Below are 11,320 nucleotides of genomic sequence, written 5' to 3' on the forward strand. Positions count from 1 at the left end.
TGGGTACAAGGCCTTCAGGTGGTGACCAACTGGAGGATAAAGATTGGAGGCGGGAGAAGGGGTTGTCCGAGGGAGGTTGGGAGTATTTGTCAAAGAAGAAGGCACGGAGCATGAGTTGGGGGAAGAAGACCTCCACTGCGTGGTAGATCTTCAATTCGCTGAGGTGGGAGCAGAGGAGTATGAATATGAGCCCTTTCCTGAGGACAGACCGTTCAGCCTCAGAGAGTTCGCAGTCAGGGAGGGGGAGGGGAATAGGAAGACGGAGAGGTGGAGGGGTGAGGTGCATTGTGGGAGTGGATAGGTGAGGAGGGAGAGCTGGTGTGCTGGTTGGCTGCAGGTCAGCAGTAGGATCCAGGGCTGACCCTGGGAAATGTAATCCAAGACATGCTTGCAGTAGCAAGAGCTCAGAGAGTGAGTAGCTCACAGCAGCAACAACATAGGTAGACACAATCAATGCCGGTGTGGAGAAATTTGCAATTTCGCTGAAGCTTCCTCAGAGTGAAACATGCTCATGTTCAGAAATCTAAGTGTTCCCTCTGCAATGTGGAAATGATTTATCTTTGAGCAGTTGTCCTGACATTATATACATTAAATGATGTTAATGGTTGTCAAAACTTCTGATCTTCTTATACTATTGACACGGTTTGTGACATCAGCAACATACAAAACATCTTCATTTTGTGAAATTTGCCTTTCGCTCAATTAATTTGGTCACAAAACAAAAGCATACTTTCACTAATATGTGATACTTCAAATGACCCAAGATGGAGTCTGAGACCTAAGAATGCTCAGGTCACATGCTAAAATACAGTGATAATGTTATGAGCAAGTCTGTTGAAGACATCCTTTACCTCATATTATTAGACTGACATACTATACTAGCTATAAGACATAATATTATAAACAGATTTGCAAAACAGTGTCAGAGGGAAGAGGCTTATGATTAGCATAAACACTAGCTATTGGCCTTTGTCAGAGCTGTAAATTCTAATGTAAATTCTATGCGAATTTGATGTAATGCTATTTAAGTTTAAACATTTTAACATTTGTTTTAGAAACACTGATATATATGCATGATTCCTACAACTGAAAAATCAAATGCTACACAAGGTGTATACAGGCCAAAATTAATGATTTATTTACAAATTAATGCAATAACATATCAATGTGACAACATAATAAATAACAAAATGTAATGTTGTCATGCATAAAACGAAGCAAGTCTTTAGTATGCGAATGCCTTTTCCTTCAACAGAAGTCAGTCTGCCACAATCTTTCAAAGTAAACAGGCAGGAGGCTGGAAGAACACAGCAAGCTGAGCAGCATTGGAAGGTAGAGGAGTCGATGTTTCGGGTGAAACCCTTCTTCAGGACTTGGGGGCGGAGGGGGGAGCTGCAGATAAAGGGGTTGGCGGGGACAGGATGGTGAGGTGGGGATAGGTGGAGGGTATGACCTGGTTGGTCACTCGGAGGAGTCAAGACTACATATTCTTTTTAAATATGATGATCAATCAAGAACAATGCTATTGAGGCGTGTCAAAGGTCAGGTTCTCTTGGTCAGGTGTCTCTAAGGTGAAAACATAAAACTCCAGGGAAGTAGTGGACCTTTATGATAATTATACACCTTGGAGGTCTTGTGGTGCAGTGGGAAGCATTCCTGAGCCTGAAGCTCGAGGTTAAAGTCCTACTTTGGAACTTGATGATTGCTGAAGGTGCACTCATGGTATGGTGAAACAGATTGATTATCAATCTGCAAATCCTTCCATCTATCATTGGCAAGTGGTAAGAGTAAAGGACATATGGTCAGCCAGAGATGGTAGAAGGTTACAGGGCACCACTGCGGTATCTTGTCAACCATAATCAGGACCCAACAAATAGAAATCCATTATTGCCAACACCCACATAGGGCGTCGTACTTAAAGAGAGTGAAAATGCCTGTTGTACAATGCTACAGAGTAACTGACAGCAAAGTTATCTGAATACTTCTTTGATCTGCTTCAATGTGCACTTTATTTTAACCTCTGTTTAATGTTTTTAAGTACAAATTGTGATGTATGTTTTGGAAATAAGTGCTATCCCTTTAAGAGTGCAGATCAGGTGACTCGGAGCAGGGAGCTTGGGAGCCAGTCTCAGTCCGACTGTGTAGCTGTAAAGACACATAATTCAAGTTTCTACAAGCCTATCGCATGGTCTTTAGCAACTTATAATTAGACCCAAACATAATAATGGACAATGAGACTGAGTCACAACAGCACAGTGACTCAGTGCTTAGCACTACTGCCTCACAGCACCAGGGATGCAGGTTCAATTCCAGCTTTGGGCAACTGTGTGGAGTTTGCATGTTCTTCCCACGCCTGCATGTTTTTCTGCTGGATGTTCCAGTTTCCTCCCACAGTCCAAAGACATGCAGGTTAGGTGAATTGGCCATGGGAAATGCAAGGGATGGTGTTGGGGGCCATATTTAAGTGGGATGTTCTTCAGAGGGTGGGTGAATGGTCTCTTTTCACATTTAGGGATTCTATGATTCTATGAACTGTATGACTGAAATATACCACCTTTTTCGGAAGAAAGGAAGGAGATCAAACGTTGCCCATGCTTTGAAAATGGCACGAGATTGAGGAGGTCGTGTGGTAGAGTTGCTGGAAAACAGATCAAAATGTCATCAGAAGTGATCATGAGAGAACTTGGGCTGCAGTCGATGCTGGGGAAGCATAGCACTCGCTAGCGAGCAGGACGAGAGTGGTGGTCGTGCGGGGACTCGGGCTATCACCAACGGCTGAAGAGGGGAATGCTTATCTGGAAGCTTAATGAAAGTTTTTCAGAAAGCATTCTCCAAGGGGACTTGGCTGCATGTGACAACTGACTACTTAGACTTAAAATGGTAGGCAAACAAAACAGTGGGCCAATTCGGAGCAATAGGACCTTGTAACATAGAGACAGAAAATTTGATTGTTTACACCGAGTATTTCAGTTCACATTTGAAGGCTGAAGACTGAGGAGCTGAAGACTTAATGGCAATAGTTTTCTTGAGCACCATTGAGAGGAAGACCTTCATGAATCGAAGGAATCTGGTGCAACCAGAGAAACCTGCAAAGAAGACAGAACAAGACCAACGCAAAGTATTGGGGAATTATTTTACATGAAAGCCACTGATGATCTCAGAATGTTTCCATTTCTATAAATGGATATAAAATGCAGGAGAATACTTCACCCAAGTGTTGGCTAAATAAACAAATCAGTGAAACACTGGAATTCAGAGGGTTCCTCCTCGATGCTTTGTGGGACTGTTGGGTTTGTGGTCTCCAATATGAATCCATTCAATGGAAGCTATTCACAAGGAGAGACCCCGATTTCAAGGCCACTTTGGAAATTGTTATCCCAATGGAGGTGGCCACCAGCGAAAAAACACAGTTGGGTATCAATGCCCAGCTGCATAAAGAAGCAAAGTTCAACAGAGTGCAGTAGCAACCCTAGCATGCTGCTGATATGACAAGAGCTGTCGTAAGGAGTCAGCGTGTTGGACTCAAGAGGTTCATCGCTGCAGAGGTAAGTGAGTGGGCCATATTGCCTGAAATTGGCAAATAAACTCAAGCAAGAGAAGGTGTCTCAAAAGGACCTACAGACCATAAGACTTAGGGACAGAAATTAGGCCATTCAGCCCATCGAGTCTGCTCCATCATTCTACCATGGCTGCTAAGTTTTCAACCCCCATTCTCCCACTTTCTCCCTGTAACCTTTGATCCCCTTGACAATCAAGAACCTTTCAATCTCTGTCTTAAATAAATTAAATTCAGAGGACCCAATCTTTGTGTGCAGAACAACACCCACTCCCACCCATTGCGGACTTGTTCAGTAGACTGGCTGGGAGAAAGAAATTCTCAAAACAGGATCTGTTGCCGGCCTAATTGCAGATGGGGGTCAGAAAGGAGACCCAGCCTTTGCTGATACTGATAGATAGTGACACACAGGGGACTGTTCCACTACAAGGATCAATGAGGATTCTGGGTAAACCAAGATGGAGGATGGAAAAGAAATTGTGGCTGTAAGAGCTGCTCCTTTTTTGAGGTAATTTAGGTGTTGGAAGTGATTTCCTCGAATTTCAGGAGCAGCAATTACTGCTTTATATGCTTTTGCATTGTTTTGGAACTTTGGAGAAACAACAGTCAAAACAACAGCATTTTTAAAAGGGAGAAGGACAGATAATAGGCAGCACATGGTCAGTGAAGGAGAGAGCGGAAGAAACCCACGCTGCTAACTGACACAGCAGTGAATCTGCACAATTACTGCCTTTGCTGTTTGAGTTCATGTACCTCTGGACATTGGAATGCGTCTAGGAAAAATTAACAAACAGCAAAATTCACAGCTGACCTTAGAGGAACCGGTGTGTGAGAGCTCAGAGTACAGGAACAGATAAGTGCATAGTTTTTAAGTGCAGCCTTGCTGCAAATCTACAATAGTGAGTAGAGTGGGTTCTTTCTTGATTATATGTTTTATTGAGATCTGTCTCTTGATTAAATTTTAACAACATAAACCATAAATACTAAGTTAATCTGCAGCTGTGTTTTTTTAGAGCAAAAAGACGGTGCTATTTTCTGGGTCTGTAGACTGTGAAGGAACAAAGATGGCCTTCAGTGGAATGATGTGCTCTTCCCTTCGGATGTGGAAGTTTAGGGACAGTTTCCATGTTACTGATGATTATGTCTGCAATCAAAGTGTCTTTGATTGAAAATCCTATCAGATCACATAGATCAGTTAGAACGACAGTTTTGAAGCAATGAGGAATTTACAAGAGCAAGGGGATGTGATGGATGGCAGTTATAGAAAGGGAGAAAAGCTGCAGATATAGTCAGATAGATGGGTTAAACCCAGGAAAGATAGGAGGAGTAGGTAGGTAGTGCAGGAGTCTTCTGTAGCTATCCCCATCTCAAACAAGTATACTATTTTATGGAAAATGTAAGGGGTGATGGATTCTCAGGGGAATATTGCATGAACAGCCAAATTCCTGGTATTGAGACTGGCTCTAATGCAATGTGGGGTATATCGGGTTCCAAGCGATCGATTGTGATAGGTGACTGTCTAGTCAGAGACATAGACAGATGTTTCTGCAGTCAACAGTGAAAAGTCAGAATGGCATGTTGCCTCCCTGGTGCCAGGATCAAGGATATCTCAGGGTGCAGAATGTTCTCAAAGGGGAGAGAGACCTGCAGGGGATCTTTGTATACATTAGAACTAATGACATAGGAATGGAAAAGGATGAGATTCTGAAGGGAGAATGTAGAAAGTCAGGTTGAAAATTAAAAAGGAGGCCCTCGTGGGTAGTAATATCTGGATACTCCTGGTGCTACAAGCGAGTGAAGGGAAGAATAGGAGGATATAGCAGAGGAATGCATGGGAGATGGATTCTCATTTTTGTGTCATTGGAATCTCTTCTGGGGTAGAAGTGACCTGTACAAGAAGGACAGATTACACCTGAATTGGAAGAGGACTAATATACTGGCAGGGAGATTAGCTAGAGCTGCTCGGGAGGATTTAAACTAGTAAGGTGGGGGGGAGGTGGGGAGACCCAGGGAGATAGTGAGGAAAGAGATCAATCTGAGATTGGTACAGTTGAGCAAAGGAGTGAGTCAAACAGTCAGGGCAGGCAGGGACATAGCAGAGAACAAGGTAGGACTTATGAATTAAACTGCGTTTACTTTATTGCAAGAGGCTTAACAGAGAAGGCAGATAAACTCGGCATAGTTTACAATTACAGAAATGTGGCTCAGGAGTTGGCAGGACTGGCAGCTTAATGTTCCAGGATACAAATGCTACAGGAAGGATAGAAAAGGAGGCAAGAGAGGAGGGGGGTATGTCATTTTTGATAAGGGATAGCATTACAGCTGTACTGAGGGAGGATATTTCCATAAATACATCCAGGGAAGTTATTTGGGTGGAACTGAGAAATAAGAAAGGGATGATCACCTTATTGGGATTGTATTATAGACCCCCCCAAATAGTCAGAGGGAAATTGAGAAACAAATTTGTAAGGAGATTATAGTTATCTGTAAAATAACATGGTGGTTATGGTAGGGTATTTTAACTTTCCAAACATAGACAGGGACTGCCATATTGTTAAGTGTGTACAAGAACATTTTCTGATTCAGTATGTGATGTACCTACTAGAGAAGGTGCAAAACTTGACCTCCTCATGGGAAATAAGGCAGGGCAGGTGACTGAGGTGTCAGTGGGGGAGCACTTTGGGGCCAGTGACCATAATGCTATTAGATTTTAAATAATGATGGAAAAGGATAGACCAGATCTAAAAGGTGAAGTTCTAAATTGGAGGAAGGCCAATTTTGACAGTATTAGGCAAGAACTTTCAAAAGCTGATTGGGGGCAGATGTTCGCGCATAAAGGAACAGCTGGAAAATGGGAAGCCTTCTGAAATGAGATGACGAGAGTCCAGAGATAATATTTTCCCGTGAGGTTGAAAGGAAAGGCTGGTAGGTATAGGGAATGCTGGATGACTAAAGAAATTGAGGGTTTGGTTAAGAAAAAGAAGGAAGTAAATATAGACAGGATAGATCGAGCGAATCCTTAGAAGAGTATAAAGAAAGTAGGAGTATACTTAAGAGGGAAATTAGGACAAAAAGGGGACATGAGATAGCTTTGGTAAATAGGGTTAAGGATAATCCAAAGGGTTTTTATGTATACATTAAGGACAAAAGGGTAACTAGAAAGAGAATAGAACCCCTCAAAGATCAGCAAGTCAAGCCTATATGTGGAGTCGCAGGAGATGGGGCAGGTACTAAACCAGTATTTTGCATCAGTATTTACTGTGGAAAAGGACATGGAAGATATAGAATGTGGGGAAATAGATGGTGACATCTTGAAAAATGGAGAAAGTGAGGACTGCAGATGCTGGAGATCAGAGCTTAAAAATGTGTTGCCATTATCGCTTATGCCTGAAACGTCGATTCTCCTGTTCCTTTGATGCTGCCTGACATCTTGAAAATGTCCATTTTACAGAGGAGGAAGTGCTCTGAAACGCATAAAAGTGGATAAATCCCCAGGACCTGGTCAGGTGTACCCTAGAACTCTGTGGGAAGCTAGGGAAGTTGAGTGATAGGCCACTTGCTGAGATATTTGTATCATTGATAGTCACAGGTGAGGTGCCAGATGACTGGAGGTTGGCTAACATGGTACCACTGTTTACGAAAGGTGGTAAGGATAAGCCAGGGAACTATAGACCGGTGAGCCTGATATCGGTGGTAGGCAAGTTGTTGGAGGGAATCCTGAGGGACGTGATTTACACGTATTTGGAAAGGCAAGAACTGATTAGGGATAGTCAACATGGGAAATCATGTCTTATGAACTTGATTGAGTTTTTTGAGGAAGTAACAAAGAGGATTGATGAAGACAGAGTGGTGGATGTGATCTATTTGGACTTCAATAAGGCGTTTGACAAGGTTCCCCATGGGAGACTGTAGAGCAATGTTAGATCTCATGGAATACAGGGATAACTAGCTATTTGGATGCAGACCTGGCTCAAAGGTAGAAGACAGAGGTTGACGGTGGAGGGGCATGGATAGGGTAAATGGACAAAGTCTTTTCCCTGGGGTGGGGGAGTCTAGAACTAGAGGGCATAGGGTTAGGGTGAGAGGGGAAAGATTTAAAAGGGATGTAAGGGGTACCTTTTTCACACATGGAGTGGTGTGTGTATGGAATGAGCTGCCAGAGGAAGTGGTGGAGGCTAGTACAATTGCAACATTTAAAAGGCATCTGGATGGGTATATGAATAGGAAGGGTTTAGAGGGATATGTGCCAAATGCTGTTAATGGGACTAGATTGGGTTGGGATATCTGGTCAGCATGGACAAGATGGACCGAAGGGTCTGTTTCCATGCTGTGAATCTCTATGACTGTATGACTAAGTGACTGCCTTTTGGCATCACATCAGTGCCGGCTCTGTTCCAGAGGACCATGAACCAAATCTTCAGTGGATTGACAGGTATCTGGTGTTACGAGAAAGTGAGGACTGCAGATGCTGGAGACCAGAGTAGAAAAGTGTGGTGCTGGAAAAGCGCAGCAGGCCAGGCAGCATCCGAGGATCAGGAGAACCGACGTTTCGGGCATTCCTGAAGGGCTTAAAAAAAAAGACATGACCCTCTCTCCCTCGTAGCCCTACACACGGATGAAAAAAACCACCACTTCGACTGGGACAACACATCTATCCTGGAACAGGCTAAGCAAAGACATGCCCGAGAATTCCTAGAGGCCTGGCACTCCAACCACAACGCCATAAACATCACATAGATCTAGATGCCATCTATCAACCCCTCAGAAAACGAACAGGAAATGACAACACCACAAACCCCAGGAACCCCATCCAGGAGAAAGATATAAATAGAAAGCAGGAGACAACACCTTCGCTTCACTTGGAGGTCACCACTGATGATGTTACCTAGCCAGGTAATGAAACGTTTGGATATCAAACCTACAGCTCAGCGAGCAAACCTACACCCTAGAGGAGAAATATATCCAAGTGGAAAAGGAAGGATTTGGCATTATGTTTGGTGTTGAGAAGTTCACCCATTTCTTTATGGCAACCATTTTGTGCTGCTGGCAGACCACCGGCTGCTCACCCCATTTTCCGTATGGGGGTGCGGTCAATGATGGCAGCACACTGGCAGTGATGGGCACTGACTCTGTCAGCTTACCCATATGAAATCAGATATCGACAGGTGGAGAAACACAGCAATACAGATGCTCTGTCAAGGTGCTGCTACCAGGGAATAAAGATATTCCCAACTGGAATCTGATAATGGTGTACTTTTCCCAGGGTGACAAGGTGTCGGTGTCAGTGATTCAGATGTCAAATGCCAATCGGAATGACCCAGTTTGAGCTGAGTGTGGACTCTGTCTTGAGAGGGAGGACCAGTCATGGAACCCACCCAGAATTACTTAGCCCTTACTTGTCCAGGAAGTGGGAGTTTTCTGTATCGGATGAGTGTTTAATGTAGGATATGAGAGTTGTTATCCCTCTCCTGTTAAAAGGAAAGGTGCTGGAACAAAGGTACTCAGGGCACTCTGGTGCGGTGCTAACGTAGGAGATAGCCAGGAGCTACTTTTGGTGCCGAATGTGATCTTCCAGATTGAGGGGAAGGCAGGGTCATGAGAATCCTGCGCATCAGTAAGGAATGCACTGGCATTGTCACCCCTCCTCCATGGAAATGGCCTCATACACCATGGCAGCGGATTTATATTGATTACATGGGACTGGTAGAGAGATGGATATTACTAGTGGTCATGGATGCCCACTCCAAGTGGCCCAAGGTGGTGGTCTGGAAGTCGGTATCAGCAGAAGCAACAACAGACTGACTGGATGAAATATTTGCCAAATTCAGGAATCCCGAACAAGTCATAATGGACAATGAGTCAAGAGAGGTTCTGGAATAGCACAGCTGGTCAGGCAGCATCCAACAAGCGGGAGAATCAATGTTTCGGGCAAAGCCCCAGTTTCACCATGAGTAACAATGGTCCACAGTTTGTGGTGCAAGAGTTCAAGGAGTTCTAGGAAAATCACACAGTCAGACACGAGAGATCGGCTCAGTGTCACCCTGTGACAAACAGACGGGTAGAGACATTTGTACAAACCCTGAAGTGGATCCTAAAGTCTTCACAAGGGGACAGGTCACTAGGAAGGTGATTTAACAAGTTCCTCAGTGTGTACAGCAACACACCACATGCAACGACACAGTAGCTGCCAGCTTCCTTAGTGTTTAACCACGAGCTGAAAACCATGTTTGACTTACTGCATCCAGAAGAGACCAGAGAGGTGGTAGAATGAAATCAAGAAGGACAGATCTCCGGAAGGGTGGAAACACTAAGGCCAAGGATATTCCAAAGAGACAGTCTGTCTTAGCAAGAAATTATACGTCTTGAGAGAAATGGCTCCCCGTGGTGGTGGTGGCTCAAACAGACCATTGGCCTATGTGATGAAAACTCAGGATGCACTGGTCTGGAGGTGACGTGGGCACCATTTAGTCATCTAACCTCACCAACGGGTGGGGGTGAGTCTCAACATTAAGAGCCGGACTAAATGGAACTTGTGCTGTCAACTGAGCAATTGGTCTCTGAGCCAGGGTTGGCCATACCCAGGGAGGAGACAAAAGCAGCATCACAGCCAATCAGAGAGGGATGTATCTGTTGAATGCATCTAGAGCTTCTGGAAGTTTGGGAGACTATATCAGAAATGGGTCCTCAGACAAGGAGACGATCTAGAAACTGCTATCCCCTGACAGACTGATCATGTTGATGTAGACTGTAGAAGGAAAGGCTTGCATAAGGTGGATGGGAGTGGATGTGGTCATTGTCCCATGTTTTCCAAGCTTTTGTAAATATTCCTGACTATGTATACATATGTTGGCTACAATGCCGAAATAATATTGACCAATATTAATGGGAGTTTTTGAGATGTAGTTAGAGGTGCATGCTGCCCCTTTATGAGTGTGGTCAGGTGACCCGAAGGCAGGGAGCTCCATGGTCATTCTTGTTCAGGCTGTGCAGCTGTAAAGACGCAGAATAAACTGTTTCTGGTTCAAGTTTCTACAAGCCTACCTCTTTTATTAGTTTATAATTATAAACCCAGCGGTGGAAAGGACGATGGATGAGGACTTGCCATCTGAGGTAGTTTGGGCTGAGGTTAGGAATAGGAAAGGTGAGGTCACCCTGTTAGGAGTCTTTTACAGGCCTCCTAATAGTCCTAGAATCATTGAAGAAAGGATTGGGAAGGTGATTCAGGAGATGAGTGACAGTAATAGGGTGGTTGTTATGGGGGACTTTAACTTTCCTGATATTGATTGGGAAAGCTATAGCTCAAGTTCGTTAGATGGGTCAGTGTTTGTTCAATGTGTGCAGGAGAGTTTCCTGACACAATATGTAGACAGGCCAACAAGAGGTGAGGACAGACTGGATTTGGTTCTGGGTAACGAACCAGGCCAGGTGTTAGAATTAAAGGTAGGTGAGCACTTTGGGGATAGTGACCATAATTCGGTGATTTTTACTCTAGTGATGGAGAGGGATAAGTGTGCACTACAGGGCAAGAGTTATAGCTGGAGTCAGGGAAATTATGATGCGGTGAGGCATGACTTAGGATGTGTGGCTTGGAAAAGTAGACTCCAAGGCAAGAGTGTAAATGATATGTGGAACTTGTTCAAGGGGCAACTATTGAGTGTCCTTGATAATTATGTACCTGTCAGGCAGGAAGGAAAGGGTCGTGCGAGGGAGCCGTGGTTTAATAAGGAATTGGAATCCCTTGTTAAATGAAAGAGGGCGGCCTAT

General features: G+C 44.1%; 1 protein-coding gene across 2 annotated transcripts in view; it reads right to left on the reverse strand.

Annotated features, from left to right (window-relative positions):
* Positions 1 to 2,384: 2,384 nt before the first annotated feature.
* The window catches only part of LOC122556815 (hepatitis A virus cellular receptor 1 homolog), a 39,174-nt gene continuing 30,238 nt past the window's right edge, over positions 2,385 to 11,320 (reverse strand). The window contains exon 8 of one of the 2 annotated variants that reach the window (XM_043704020.1): positions 2,385 to 2,638. The gene's annotated coding sequence lies outside the window, so the exon portion shown is untranslated. Of the gene's footprint in view, positions 3,087 to 11,320 lie in introns of both variants that reach the window. The other variant, XM_043704019.1, reaches the window with a different exon arrangement.

Source organism: Chiloscyllium plagiosum, chromosome 14 (genome assembly GCF_004010195.1).
Source record: "Chiloscyllium plagiosum isolate BGI_BamShark_2017 chromosome 14, ASM401019v2, whole genome shotgun sequence".
Taxonomy (NCBI): domain Eukaryota; kingdom Metazoa; phylum Chordata; class Chondrichthyes; order Orectolobiformes; family Hemiscylliidae; genus Chiloscyllium; species Chiloscyllium plagiosum.